Here is a 14,623-nt window from a genome sequence, read left to right on the forward strand (position 1 = left end):
AGTCATCTCATTTTTCACTCTCATCTAAGATCTCTACCCACTAGTCTTGGTTTCCAACGTTCTGGACAGCTATGTGGATGGCAGTGATGTTTTCACTTTGCAAGTCTTTTTTATATAGAACACATACACACATTAAATTAAATATTGGTCTGCTGTAGGGCTCTCACCCAATTAAAAACAAATCTTAATCAATTTGCATTAATCTGCATATAGCTAAAGCTATGGGCAGAACCCAACAGTGAATGAGCAAATTTCCACTCATGTAACAGGACTTCATCTTCCTCTTTTCTCATCTGCGTACCGTCAAAATCTGCTCTGGAGGATTTCCTAACACTCAAGAGCAGGTTTTGAAGGAACATGGGGGTGCAGAAGAGAGGAGAGGAAGGTAGTCTTTCCCACCTGCAGACAGATTGCATTGGATACAAACCAGTTCTTTTCAGGGGAAAAAGCATACCTATTTTGTATTTAGGTGGTGCAGGCATGTATTACAGCAAGTAATGGTAACATATTAGGAAAAGTCATTCCTCCTGTGTGAAAAGAAGAAAGTTCCTCTTCTCTCAGGCAGTCTGTTCAGGAGTTGATGACATGTAGCTCCTGGCATGATGCCACATAAGCCTAATAGACAAGGAGCAAATCTAATGTCCAAGCAAGAACACAAACTATTCTATATCCTTATAGAAAAAGAATCAAAAGATTTCAAGAGCTATTTGTAGAATGTGGCAACATAGATAGAACCAGAGGCTGTAGACTTTCAGCACATCCACATTTCCACTTGTCTTGTGCACAGAAAGCACGGGTCCAAAGTGGTTTCCCACTTGTCCTGCACATGTCCAAGCAGTGTTCTGTTTGCTCCACTGCTTTGCCAGGGAAAATCTGCTCTGTAGCGGTGAATTGGAGCAAATGCCAATCCACAGAAAACCCAATTACTGATTGCTCTGATTCAGCACTAAAGAGTGCATTTTCCCGGGGGGAAAGTTGGAAGTCTGGATGAGCCCTCTGAGCTGAGACTTGCACTATACTCCCACAAAAAAGGGAGGAAGCAATGACGCACAAAATTCCTTACAATATTTAAAAAGATGTAAGAAAGGCTTCAAATAGATGTAGCATGTTAATATGCAATATAAAATATGTCTAGGTTTCCCAAGTCAACTTTGTCCTGAGCTGCAGAGATTCAGTTAACTACTAGCAAAAGGTTGCCTACCTCTGACTATACTGTCCCTGATGCAAAAAAAAAAAAAAAAAAAAAAAAAAGAAATAACTAATGGGATTTCAAAACACTCCTTCAAAAATACATGCTAAATAAGTTTGATCAGGCATTAAGATAAATAAAGGAATATTAATATTTTTACAACTGATTTAGCTACTTTCCGTATACAGTGAAGTTAACTGATGGCTACACACAATATTCATGGGGAAAGTCTACAATGCAATTCAGAAACAGTATTCATAATTTTGATTGTGTGACACAGACTTTTCCCTGCATGAAGCAATTTATAATTGAAGAGAGTTCAGCAAATCTATATGGTAGGAATAATGTATCCATCCACAAGTCACTATAGGAAGACCAGCAGTCTGATCAAATGTATTCCAAATATTAATTCAATTGTGTGTGATGATCTCATTAATATAAAATGAGCAAGGGCTTGGGGAGTCTCATACTGATATTTCCTGTCCCAACAGAAATTGACCTTAAAACACACACAAAAAAAATCATTTTAAAATAAAGTGAAGTTTTGTAATCAGCAACTGATTATCCTCCTCCCTTTTTGTGCAGATGTTGTATTTCCATAAGCCTAACATACAGCAATTGTTGATTAGCATGATTCAGGTCAATCTTATTGCCAGTCAGGAAGGGCTCTGGACGAAGCTGAAGTGTATCCATTTTAATCAGCAATCCTATTTTCCTAACTCCTAGAAGGAATCAAAATAAAGACAAGAATAAAAATGCTCTAATTTTTCATATAGTGCAATAGATTGCCCTGCATCTATGATTGCATTCATAGGAGGTGGGTGCAGCTGCTGGCTGAAGTGGTCTCCCATGGAAAAGATGTTCAGAGAAAATATGCAGCAGCAACAATCATGGAAGCTGTCATTTAATGAAAGGAAGAGGGATCAAACTGTTTCTAGCATCTATGAATCCTAGAATGGTAGAGTTGGAAGGGACACCGAGAGTCTTCTAGTCCAACCCTGTGAAATGCAGGAATCTCAACTAAATCATACAATGACAGGCCATCCAACCTATGCTTAAAATACTTCCAAGGAAGGCGAGTCCATCATCTCCCAAAGGAGTCTGTTTCACTTTTGAATAGTTCTTACTGTCAACTGGTCTGTAGTTACCTGGGTCTTCCTTTCCCCCACTTTTGAAGATGGTGGCCACAGGGACCTTACCAGTTCTCCAGGAATTCTCAAAGATTATAGACAGCGGCCCAGAAATCACATCTGCAAGCTCCTTTAGCCCTTCAGCTCCCTCCTTGCATTGTTTATTCTGTTATCACCAGGCTGGGCATCAATTTCCTTTTGGGTGAAGACAGAGGCAAAGCAGATGTTAGGCAGTTCACCTTCTTCCAGTCACTCAAGTCACTCAATAGTATTTCTCCATCTTCTCCACACAAGAGTCCTTCTACTTGCTTGCTCTTTCTCTTGCTTTGAACATAGCCAAAGAAACCTTTTTATTGTTTTTAACCTTTCTTGCAAACCTGAGTTCATTTTGAGCTTTGGCCTGCCTGACCTTTCCCCTGCATCTGTTGGCTACTTGTGCATACTCTTCCTTTGTGATTTCTCCTTTCTTCCATTTCTTATACATGCCCTTCTTACATCTCAGCTCATCTGTAAGCTCCTTCTGCAGCCACACCAGTTTACAGTAAGTGCCTCCTACTTTTCCTTCTTGTTGGAATTGTCTTTGTGCCTTCAATTTTTCACCTTTAAGAAACTCCTATCCAGCTTAGACTTGCTTCTCTTTGAGTATTTCTGACCATGATTTCAGTCAGTAAAAAGTTTCTGAAACCAACCTTCTTAAAGTCCAGAGTGCATGTCTGACTACACTCAGCTTTGCCTTGCCTTTGTAAAAAATAAGCCCAAGAGAACATGATCACTTCTTCCCAAGGTTCTCAGTACTTTCACTTTATTGATCTGTTCCTCCCTGTTGGTGAGGACCAGGTACAAGAGAGATGATCCCCTTGTTGCTTCTTCCACCTTTGGGAAATAAAACTGACAGTGAGGCAATGGAGGAATTTGTTGGACCTTACAGTCTTGGCAAAGTGTGAGTTCCAACAGATACTGGGGTAGTTAAAGTCTCCCATGACTATTATATCTCTCCTTTTTAAATGTTTCGTAATCTGCTGTAGGAATGCAGCATCCAAGTCCTTAGTCTGGGCTTGGAGGTCTATAGCAGACACCCACAGTGCCCTCAAGATGTTGTTGGACTAGAACTCTCACCATCCCCAATAATTGGTCATGCTGGTTGGAACTGATGGGCATTGGTCCAATATCTGGAGAGCACTAGATCAGGGGTCGGCAAAATTTTTCAGCAGGGGGCTGGTCCACTGTCCCTTAGACCTTGTGGGGGGCTGGATGGCAGCGGTGGCTATGGAGGGGTGATGAGCGGCGCACGAAAGGGCTCTGGAGAGGGGCTGCTTTAAATGGCGGCCACCTGAGCGATCACACTGCTGCTGCTGGCACCAATCAAAGCCCAGTCCCCTTCCTTCGCAGGGTGGGGAGAAGCCAGGAAGAGGGAGGGTGGAGGTGCCGCTGTGGTGTGTCCGGGGGGGGGGGGGGGATGGTGCAGCTCAAACAATCAGAATCAGATCCACGCGGCAATTCCCAGACCGTCTACAGGCCAGATCCAGAAGGCAATTGGGCCGAATCCAGCCCCTGGGCCTTAGTTTGCCGACCTAGATTATGCATGCACTAGATTAAGTACCCCGTGATAGGAGCCATAGTCAGGAGTAGTTCAGTAATAAAACACCCAGTGTCAGTGAAGTTAACTCCTTATTCAAAGAAACCAAAACAGTGCAGGCCTAGTGATCACAGCAACTCTTCCCAGTAGGTCTTGCCCCAATGAGGCAATTGCAAGGACTGAAGGCCCCTGCTTTCCCACTGCTCTCTAAGGCTCCTCCTCTGGTTCCTTCCCCAGTAGCTTAAGGCTCCATTGTCTTGTATCTCTTTGCTCTGGCCTCTTCATTTATCTGTGTATTCTGGGAGACCATGGGGGAGGGAAGCTGGTTGCAACAGGAGGAAGCGACCCCCTGGCTTCTTCAGAAGCCTGTCTCATCTCTGTCTTCTGGCCCTCTATCTCTCCTGCCTCTGATTCTGAACTGCTTTCTGCAACAGACCATTCCTGATCACTAAACCCTGTTGCTTCTTCAGCTTCCAACACCTTCTCTTCCCAGTATGCCCCCTTTTTCCCCTCTGACTGTTCATCATCGTCCCACCAGCAGTCCCTCCTCTGCATCCAGCTAGTCCAGGACACTCTGTAATTAACTTTGGAAGCCATAACTCAAATTTTGATGCCAGCCAGTATTGTCCCATTAACAGCTGAATGACAAGCAGCTGTTTCTAGCATGGAGACAGCAATGGGAGAAACTGCAGCTGTGCAGTTGTCTGATAAACAGCTTTTCAAGACACAGAATGATGGGTACTGAGGGGCACAAACTAGGAGACCTGGGAGTTGGGCATCAGCTTATTGTCGAGGCCATGTCCAGCAAGTCACAATAACCCTCATCCCCTGCCTCACCCACATACTTTTATCCTTCAACCTGTGAAACAGACCAGGGCTAGTCAACGTGGTAATCTCCAGATGTTTTGGACTACAATTATCCCATCATCCCTGGCTGCTTGACATTCTGGCTGGAGCTGAGAGTTGCTCCACACTGACCACCCATGAAGTAAATTAGTAGTATATAGATAGTCTTCCATAGTCACTCCAACCAGCCTTTCTATCACTTATGTTTCAATTTCAACCTCCTGCTACTGTCTTTCAAGATTTGATTTTGATTTTATAATTTCCCTAAACCACTTAGCCCTCTCCCCCCAATGTCAAGTAGTACAGTGGTACCTCGGGTTAAGTACTTAATTCGTTCTGGAGGTCCGTTCTTAACCTGAAACTGTTCTTAACCTGAGGTACCACTTTAGCTAATGGGGCTTCCCGCTGCCGCCCCATCGCCAGAGCACAATTTCTGTTCTCATCCTGAAACAAAGTTCTTAACCCGAGGTACTATTTCTGGGTTAACAGAGTCTGTAACCTGAAGCGTCTGTAACCTGAGGTACCACCGTATATGAAATTTCAGCATAAATATATAGTTTACTTCAATCCTAACATCATGAAGCAGCCTACTCACCACAGGCCACAAATAGTTTTCATGGAAGAGGAGAGAAAGGAACCAGGAGCTATGGTCAAGGAGTCTCTTAAGTACCTCTCTTCTCTTTTCTCCTATTCCTGAATTAATTGTACTGTGATTTTCAAAAGACATGCAATTTACAAATGGTTGTTTATGCCTCTGCCATCTCCTAAGGATTCTGAAATAAGATTAGATGATACATGGAAGAACTAACTCCATCCTAGATGCCACTAGGTTTCGTTGTTAGGTTATTTTATTGTCACTTTGCTAATTTCAATGTTTATGAGTTTGTTTTCATGATGTTATAAGCTGCTTCAGATATAACATAGAAAAGCAAGATATAAGTAGTGACATAAATAATGGCAAGTGCCAATGCAAGACAGACAGAATCCTACGTTGTCCAGAGTGCTTTGCATTCAACTTGACTGTAAAAGGGTTTGATATATTAACTTACGTTAAAAGCCACAAAATCAGAATGACTGAAAACAAGTCTGAAGCATAAATAAGCATTTCACAGACTGCTATAAGTGGACAGAGCCAATTGAAAATGGATGTATCAACTGCAGCTGTATAGAATGAGATAGCCAATATGTCCCAGAATGACTTTGAAGCGTGTGTAACTCACTCCTGCGATTTTAAGGGAAATTTTTAGATCAGCTGCATCCTCCTAAACACCCTGTTGTTCAGAAGAATCAGACTATTGCATTAGTAGCAAAGAAACATTCTTGTTTCCCTACAGAGTAAGATCTGATAGTTTTTCTAATTGTGATGTCACCCAAAGCTAACTCATATGCAAAGCCTGTAACTTCATTAAAAGGAAAGTGCTGCATGTGTAAGATGAATCACTGTGTATTATGCTCCAACCAATCATAATAATGTCCAAGGGCAACATGGAGAATGATACATGATATGCAAATTCAAGTGGTGTAGGATAAAAGCACTACTGTGTTTCCAACAGTGACAACAATTAATTGCTAGTGTGTGTGCTTGTATGTTAGAATCAGAAGAAGAGGTCCCTTATTTCACCTCTACCTGCTTCATCAGAAAGCTTTGTTATTCAATTGGCCAAAGCTGCCTTGGGCGCTCAGATCACTGTTACTCATATAAACTGTAACAGATTATAAGTCAAATTACACTATTTCATTCTGGAAATGAACAAATAGTCTTAATTTAAATTGCAACACTGCTTTTCAATCAGCTGCTCTAGACAAATAATGAATTTTTCAAAAAGTAATTAACTGTTCACCTGATTTGCATTCCTCATTCACTTTGGACCACTTGGATTATCAAGAGTCCTTCTAATTTTGTTCTTATTATCTCTCTAACAGGGAGATTGTCATAAGGCAAACAGGAGGATTTGCCCATCATGAACCTTGCTTAGAACAAACATAACTAGCAAAATACAGGATAGAATTACATTTTGATGTGCTGCAAATTGTAAAAGAGATGGAGAGAGAGAGAGAGAGACAGAGACAGACATAGACACTGCACTCTATTTTCTTAGAAGCACAAGGAAAAAATACATATTTGCTGTGTAATATTCTAGTGCTGACAGAAGCATAGCTAAGAATCTTTGATGAAGGATACAGGGGGGGGGGGCAATTAAGACACAACAACGTAGTGCAAGTCTCAGCCCAGGTAATTCAAAGTGATAGGTCAGATTAGATCAGAGAAGAAATGAGTAAAAGAAAGTATGGACTTACAATAAATCAGCCCTGCCCCAGAACCAAGATCACTACTATGGTACATGACACAGAATGACCACTATAACAAGGAAACCATAAGGTGAAGGATGAATGTAGGTGATCATTCCACATTTTTTTGCAGAAACCACTCAAACCTGTTTATCACTCAAATCTTGCACAGGTGGAGGACTAGGTTAATGCATGCTGGGGTAAAACATCTGTGTCCCCCATGTACTGGACTCCAATCCATCAGTGCAAGGCCAGAGAAGGTGGGGTGGGCTCCAGTCTAGCAACATCTGACAGTCTACAGGCTCCCTATCTCTGAATTAGGAGTCACGAAAAGATTCATGTTAAGAAAACAGAAAATGAAGATCTGATTACATGGGTCAAATAATCCACAAAATACTTGCAAAAGTACAGGAGATTTAGGAGTTGATATGAGGATGCTCAGAAAGCAGATACTGTAGACACTTTTACTGGACACAGCAAACATTAAACGAGCTGCTGGGATTCTGTTAGCCGTGTAACATAGGATTGTTGGATGCAACACATAGGCTTTTAAAAGAACTCTGTGGTTGCAAAAGGTTTCCCCTGCACTGGTCCTTTCTTCTCTTCCATTTACTTAAGCCCGCAGGACTCATTTTGTTCCATGACTGCCTGGGGAGAAGGCAGGGGGATAAAGCACTAATAATATATTCTGTTGAGGTTGCTGACCTGTTAGGTACATGGAATCTCCAGGTTGCAATCATAACATTCTATCATGGATCATTTGACAACTTCTGGAACGCTGGCCATTTGAATTCAAAGAATGGATTAGGCCTCCTGAACATAAAGCAGATTCTGTCCTCTGTAATGATGACCTAATCTGGTCATATTCAGAGAGAAGCACTTCCTCCATATAAGCCTAGAACAGGCTGAATGCTGGATTACTTTGATCAAGGAAACATATTATCCTGTACTTGTATTCAGGGGCCCAGTGTGCATTTAGCACCAAGCGGATTTATGACTTAGCACAAATGAGTGGGTTCTTGGAGTAAAAAATGATGGCCACTGTGCTCCTTCCTTGGTTCTGCAGCACTGCTATGGGCTAAGCCATGTCTGAACCCAGGTTTGTGGTTTGTCTCCCCCAAAATGCTCCAGGGTAAAGGATAGTTGTTCTACAATAGTCATACACTAATCTTAAACACAGTGAAAATTTTGTGAGACATACTTTGTGAATAACCAGCTGCACTAATCAGTTACATTGCCTCAGTCTCATTACCATATGGATCACAGACCAGCAAGGGTGTGTGTACAGGATCCTCAGCTTCTGAAATGTATTTCTCAAAAGTGATAAACAATGATGAATGTTAAACTGTTTTGTTATGGGGAGAATCAACTATGATCCATTTTTCTAGATTTGAACATTTATGAATTGTCTGATTTTATAACCTATCAGACCCTTTATTAATTCTAAAATCACAATAATCAACTGATATACATATCACTTTCCAAGAACAGGCAAAATTAGTTATAAGACAACAGTATTCATAACCCTAAGAATTCAGTCTGTTGTCCTTTGCTAGAGAGAGGCTAGATAACATGTAGGAAGAGAATTATAGTATTCCACTGGATATTTTGTGTCTCATTCTACTTTGCAATCATGGTTTGCAATCATGGTGACCATCCTCATCTTTCAATTTCTCAGTTTCAGATCAGATCAGGATGCAAGCATTACACATAAGAATGTTTCTAGTTTTAAAATGCACAACTGGATCAAGGATAACATGCACTCAGATTTTTTTTTATAAAAATCCCCGAAAAAACCATGAAGCCTGTAGATTAATGGCACACATTTTAATGTGTTTTAACTTGATGTGCCTGATATGTACATTCATCATATGATAGAGATAAAACTATGTGTATTACATCCAATGAACCAATACGGCTATAGCAAAAGGAAGGAAATCAATTGTGAAACATGGAATGTCTCCTGCTGGGGGTTACAGTGGTGAGATCTATAAAAGCGCAAGAGGCACCTTTGGATAACATCTGTATTAGAATTGCAAATTGTATTTTGGGGTAATGAGTTTGCTACTCATCATTTCTAGGGCTGCTTGGGGAACTGACAAGTGCGAAAGGCAAACAAGCACTCATCACAAATGGGAGGAGAGGTGGCTTTCAGAAATCTTCCAGGGTTAAATGCATTTTGCTGGGACACCTATTCAACTTAATGCATTAAGGACACCATGGGACTCTCAATTTCCAAACATATTCTGCAACCTATTCTCACTCCCCCTGCTGAGTTTGCTTCTTGTTCCCTGAAACATTTCCTCAGCTTTGAAAAAGAATGGCATTAAAATAGTAGCCAAAAAATGTGATGTTGTTAATCCCAGATCGCAACATCACCATTGCAATATAAATGGAAAATCTGGGTTCAAAAGTAAGAACTGTGTGACAGAAGAGCAATGATTATAAGACCATCTGTCTATTGCATTTATATTCTACCTTTCCTTCAGAACTCAAAGTGGTGTACTTGGTTTTTCCCCTCCTCATTTTATCCTAACAACAACCCTGTGAGGTAGGTTAAGCTGAGACACTATGACTGGCTGAGCAGGGATCTGAACTCCTGTCTCCAACACTCTAACCCATGGGCAGGCAAACTAAGGTCTGGGGGCCGGATCCGGCCTAATCGCCTTCTCAATCCGGCCCGCGGACGGTCCAGGAATCAGCATGTTTTTACATGAGTAGAATGTGTCCTTTTATTTAAAATGCATCTCTGGGTTATTTGTGGGGCAAAGGAATTGGTTCATTTCCCCCTCCCCCCCAAAAAATATATAGTCCAGCCCCCCAAAAGATCTGAGGGACAGTGGACCAGCCCCCTGCTGAAAAAGTTTGCTGACCCCTGCTCTAACCATTACACCACTAAATCACACTGACTAACCTCTACTTCTGTACATTTTCTTTCCTTTCTTTTCATGACACTGCTTATTTAGATGTGGTAAGAAGGTACAAAAGAATGAATTTGTTTCTATCCTTCCAATAATAACAGTATTACAGAGGAAGGTCAACCACTTGCTTTATCAGGCACACCACTGGTTAATAATAGTTTACAGTGGTCAGTTTCCTCAATCAGAGCTGTGTGTTCTAAGTTGGCTGAAGTTTTATGGGCTGCACTCTTTCTCTCGCAAACACTAAGAATTTAATGCAAGGTAGCAGATCTGCTTATGCTCTCTCTTGAATTGTTATGAATAACACAAATTTTATAAAGACGTTTTAAATCTCAAGTGCTCTGTGTAACATGAACAGCAAAGTGCATCTACAAGATTTTGTGATTTCTTTAAATTTCATGTTTTATTGGTTATGCTTATCAGTAAGAAATGAGATCAAAGAGCTGGAGAGTTGGGAAAGGTCTGGTTCACTCCACATTGCACATAACCACATTTTTTCAAACGCTAGCCCTGCTCTAAGGAAAGCCAATGAAATGAACAGACACCAAGGTTGGTACAGTGGTGCCCCGCAAGACGAATGCCTCGCTAAACGAAAAACCCGCAAGACGAAAGGGTTTTCCGATTTTTTAGCGGCTTCGCAAGACGAATTTCCCTATGGGCTTGCTTCGCAAAACGAAAGCCCATAGGGAAATCTCCGGGGACAGCGGGGAACCCTCCTCCCACCGCAAGCCCCGGGAAGAGAGGAGAAGTTGCGCGCCTTCCCCTCTGTTCCCGGACCTGTCCTGAAGGCTTGCGGTGGGAGGTCCGGGAACAGAGGAGAAGGCGCGCAGCTTCTCCTCTCTTCCCGGGGCTTGCGGTGGGAGGAGGGTTTTTCCTCCCCACCGCCAACATTCAGAAGGCTGTTCTGAAGGCTGGCGTGGGAAGAAAAGCCCTTCTCCTGCCTCCAGCCTTCAGAAGAGTTCCCCGCAGGGCTCCCCAAGCTGTGAATGTCTGCCGCGCGCGAGGGGCGCTCTGCTTAAGAGCGCCCCTCGTGCGGGGCAGCAGGCTGCTATCCGCAGCTTGGAGAGCCCTGTGGGGAAGTCCGGCAGGGCTCCCCAAGCTGCAGATGTCTGCCCCACCCGAGGGGCGCTCTGCTTAAGAGTGCCCCTCGTGCGGGGAAGCAGGCTGCTATCCGCAGCTTGGAGAGCCCTGTGGGGAAGTCCGGCAGGGCTCCCCAAGCTGCAGATGTCTGCCCCGGGCGAGGGGCGCTCTGAAGCAGAGCGCCCCTCATGCGGGGCAGCAGGCTGCTATCCGCAGCTTGGAGAGCCCTGTGGGGAAGTCCGGCAGGGCTCCCCAAGCTGCAGATGTCTGCCCCACCCGAGGGGCGCTCTGCTTAAGAGCGCCCCTCGAGCGGGGCAGCAGGCTGCTATCCGCAGCTTGGAGAGCCCTGTGGGGAAGTCCTGCAGGGCTCCCCAAGCTGCAGATGTCTGCCCCGGGCGAGGGGCGCTCTGCTTCAGAGCGTCCCTCGCACCCGGCAGCAGGCTGCTATTCGCAGCCTAGGCAGCCCTGCAGGAACTCTTCTGAAGGCTGGCGGCGGGAGAAGGGCTTTTCTTCCCACCGCCAGCCTTCAGAAGGCTGTTCTGAAGCCTGGCGGTGGGGAGAAAAGTCCTCCCCCCCCCCCACCAGCCTTCAGAAGAGGTCCGGGGAAAGACTGTCCCCGGACCTGGTCTGAAGGCGGTCTCCCTAGGAACGCATTAATTGATTTTCAATGCATTCCTATGGGAAACCGTGCTTCGCAAGACGAAAAACTCGCAAGAAGAAAAAACTTGCGGAACGAATTAATTTCGTCTTGCGAGGCACCACTGTAAATGCATAAAACTTTTACTCTCAGGGTTGTTGGTCCCAAGTTGGCCAAAAAGATTCCTGAATAGCAGGGTGGGGTGGGGTGAAGTAGAGGACTCTCATGGTCCCTCTTCCACCTCTAAAATTCAATGATTCTATGTTATTGCTGCAACAGAGCTAACGCTGCCACCCTGCTGTAAGGTTATGATGGCCTGTTATTAGTGTTGGCCTACACCTACAGCTTCCTTCATTTTTCTCTACCTCAGTATCATTAAGGCTACACATACAGTATCATCAAAATGTATTTTACACCATATGTAGAAAAATAATGCTACCTGCAAATATTGAGCAAAATCCAGTGGTACCTCTGGTTAAGTACTTAATTCATTCCGGAGGTCCGTTCTTAACCTGAAACTGTTCTCAACCTGAAGCACCACTTTAGCTAATGGGACCTCCCGCTGCCGCCGCGTCGCTGCTGCACGCTTTCTGTTCTCATCCTGAAGCAAAGAACTATTTCTGGGTTAGCGTAGTCTGTAACCTGAAGCGTATGTAACCCGAGGTACCACTGTACTTGCATTTATTTTTTTGCTTTAGAGATAAGGAACATTAAGAAATTTGCTGAATCAGAACAAAGGCCTATCCAGCATCCTGTTTCAACAGTGGCCAGAGGCGTATGAGAAGCCCACATACAGTATATGAGCTCAATAGCCATCTTCTGAAGCTCTAACCTCCAGCCCCCTGAAATCCTGTCCAGCCCTTCTTCTGGTTCCTCAGGTTTCAAAGTCTATCTTAGAAATCTTTTTTAAGGTCCAACTTTTCTCTCTTTTTCATTGAAACATTTGAGTCTGAATTCCACACTTTATACCAAATTCCATCTAGATAATAAGGGAATGTATCATCAATTCCACACAAAGTCTTATTCTTCACAAAGAGCAGGGCATCCTTGGCTTAGTCACCTGCTTTGCTTTCAAGTAAGCATTTAATGTATTCTAATGCCCGCAGCTCATGCAATTTGTAATGCCACGATCTCTGTAATCCCTGTAATTAGAATAGTATAATTACGTATCTGATTGCTCCCGTCCTGCAGTCCTGACAGCTGTGATTGCTTAGATCTCCACATTACTTTTTGGGGGATTTCCCCCCTCAAACCCTTCCCACCCAGCTGAGGAAATTAGTTCTGCAGGCAGAATCCTGCTTTCTCCAAACACTGATTTGTTTAACCAACATTGGTACAAATGGCTTTGTAATTAAAGCATTTTGGTTAATGTGAGGAGTGGAATACCCATAACAAAGGCAACTGAAATTAAGCAGGCAAGAACAAACACAGAGCTTTTCCAACCATGAAGCACAATTACCAGGGGCTAAAAAGCAGTTAGTAAAGACTTAGCACCAGCTTTTCCTTTTCAAATACATTAATACCTTACAAATGATACTCTTCAATTCCACCCTAATTCTCGAGTAAAATGGAGCAAATCAGCACAGCATTCAAAAAATAGTCATTTTATATTTCAGCACACACACACAAAGAAGCCAGCTCTCACATTTTCCAACTTGTTTAGTTCTGAACTAAGTGTACATATGCAATACAGCTGTCTTTGCTTTCTGTAGTACAACTTCAAAACACTGTCATGGCTAAATGGTTACTAGAACCGCAATCTCTAGGGTCTTAGTCCAACACTGTAACCTCTACAGCACACTGGTACTTTTTGTGATCCATGTGACATTCCTGGCCGCCTTGAAAAGTTCAGATTGCATCTGAGCCTTGAAAATATCTGTTTTAGTTTGTTTGCCTTTCCTGCTCATATTGTAATTCTTTTTACAAAGTCATCCTATTTAAAGGCTATTGCTTCTGGAGCTAAATTAGATGACATATACAAGCAGCCATTTCATCAGAAGGAGTGCAAGTCCTCTCCATAAACTCTGTTGAAACACCAGCTCCATCAGGCTCCCTGCTAAAGTGTCATCAATCTGCAGCCATTCCATCAGACTATAGCAAAGGGAGAGTTAAGACTGCAGGACCCATAGAGTTTGAGGGAATACCAGAAACCTTTGGCTCCTACCTTGCAATTCATTCCATTCCCACTGATCATAAAAAGAACTTGTTAAAATACCTAGTGCCTAAATATGCTCTTTTCCTCCCTCCCAACCCAGTTTATGTATTTAGATTGCAAATTTCATGTCTTACCATTGGCATTTGTAAGCAACTCTGGAAGCCTTTTTTGGCTGAAGAACAGGGCAAAAACGCTTTGAAGGAATGGATGATTACCAAGAGTTCAGATGTTCCCATTCCTTTGGATTTGCAGTATTATTCCTTCTTACGTGTTTTCCCTGAAACTTGTTCCTGGAATTAGTCAATTGCACTGACTTAAATATAGTAAGGATTTGATTCCTCCTTCACTGTGAGAGCCTCCATTTGTTACGCCACTTCCTCAGAGGGATGTTAGCAGCTAAACTTTGTCATGATAGGCCATTTGAATAGCTACAGCTTTTCTAAAGGCTTAAACTACATACAATTTGTCATGATATAATTGTGCCTACTTTTAAAGTGTCTATAACCAACAAAGGCAACTAGCCATGATGGCTATCCTCTGCCTCCCCTGTTGGAGGGAGCAATGCTTCTGAAAAGCACTTGCTGGAAGCCACAGACTCACAAACGTGTTTCACAAGGACCCCTTCCTTCCCTCTGCCCCAATACCTGAGGGTCATCACGTCTCTCCAGGGATTTGGTCAGAACCAAGTATATGTTGGGGAAAGGCTCCCTCGCTGCAAAGAAAATGGAGCAATCAGCACGCGCCTGGCTCCCAGCCATGCTAGCAGCAGTCTGGCACATGAGTGTGGGGGACATGGGAAG

General features: G+C 43.2%; 2 long non-coding RNA genes across 8 annotated transcripts in view; both read right to left on the reverse strand.

The window, feature by feature from the left end:
• The window catches only part of LOC309331284, a 66,816-nt gene that overhangs the window by 33,628 nt on the left and 18,565 nt on the right, over nt 1-14,623 (reverse strand). For 4 of the 7 annotated variants that reach the window (XR_014151766.1, XR_014151770.1, XR_014151771.1 and 1 more), the window contains exons 4-5: nt 14,468-14,535; nt 13,958-14,113 (exon numbers count right to left, since the gene is read on the reverse strand). The exons of 1 other annotated variant lie outside the window; for it this stretch is intronic. This is a non-coding gene — a long non-coding RNA (uncharacterized lncRNA). The remainder of the gene's footprint in view (nt 1-13,957; nt 14,114-14,467; nt 14,536-14,623) is intronic. 2 more of the 7 variants (XR_014151767.1, XR_014151769.1) reach the window with 1 other exon arrangement.
• Nucleotides 1,935-5,555, reverse strand: LOC309331311. The gene is made up of 2 exons (XR_014151808.1): nt 2,920-5,555; nt 1,935-2,826 (listed from the first exon to the last, which is right to left on the reverse strand). It is a non-coding gene; the product is annotated as an uncharacterized lncRNA (long non-coding RNA).

Source organism: Podarcis erhardii, assembly GCF_964252035.2.
Source record: "Podarcis erhardii genome assembly, chromosome: 16".
In the NCBI taxonomy this organism is placed as follows: domain Eukaryota; kingdom Metazoa; phylum Chordata; class Lepidosauria; order Squamata; family Lacertidae; genus Podarcis; species Podarcis erhardii.